The sequence below is a fragment of the Alligator sinensis genome, unplaced genomic scaffold, assembly GCF_000455745.1.
Source record: "Alligator sinensis unplaced genomic scaffold, ASM45574v1 scaffold1416_1, whole genome shotgun sequence".
In the NCBI taxonomy this organism is placed as follows: domain Eukaryota; kingdom Metazoa; phylum Chordata; order Crocodylia; family Alligatoridae; genus Alligator; species Alligator sinensis.
This window is the reverse complement of record NW_005842714.1, coordinates 179,561-180,377: the sequence shown is the minus strand read 5'-3', so window position 1 is coordinate 180,377 and position 817 is coordinate 179,561.

Genomic DNA, 817 nt, shown 5'->3' with positions numbered 1-817 from the left:
TTGGGGTTAGAGTCCACATAGGCCTTTAGTATACCTTTCAAGGTCCCACTGAACCTTTCTACAAGCCCGTTTGTCTGAGGGTGGTAGACTGTGGTCTTGAGGTGTTTCACCCCACAGCACTCCCACAGGCACCTCATCACCTCAGCCAGGAAGTCCCCACCCCTGTCTGTCAGGATCTCAGAGAGGAAGCCCAGCTGAAAGAAGATCTTGGTCAGGGCTTCAGCAACTACAGTGCCTTGGTGGAGGTCAAGGCAATTGCCTCTGGGTACTGAGTTGCAAAATCCACTGGAGTCAGGATGTATTTCTTCCCTCTATGAGCCTTATGCCTCAGAGGGCCCACAATGTCTATACCCACTCTTTGGAAGGGTTGATCAATGATAGGGAGGGACTGTAGGGGAGCCTTTCTCTTGTCCCCACTTTTGCCCGTCCGCAGGCATGTCTCACAAGATCTGCAGTAGTCCATCACATCCTAGGCAATCCTAGGCCAATAAAAGTTCACATCCGTTCCCTGCCCATGTGACCAGCACAAGGTAAATTATGAGCCATGGAAAGCAACTGTTGTCTAAACTTAAGAGGTACTACGAGCTGGCGACGGGGCTCCCAGGTCTTGGCCTGGTTCTTCGGTATCCACAACCGATAGAGGAGTCCCTTATTCCAGACCACCTGTTCCCTCTTATTTCAGGTGAACTCTGTCCCCTGAGCCATCTGCTGGAGTTCCTCCAAGCTGGGGTCCTCTAGAAACTCCTGCTTGAACTCCTCTTGCCTGGCTAAACAATCAGGAATGAGTTCTGGTGCTCCTGTTAGGAGTTCACCTTCA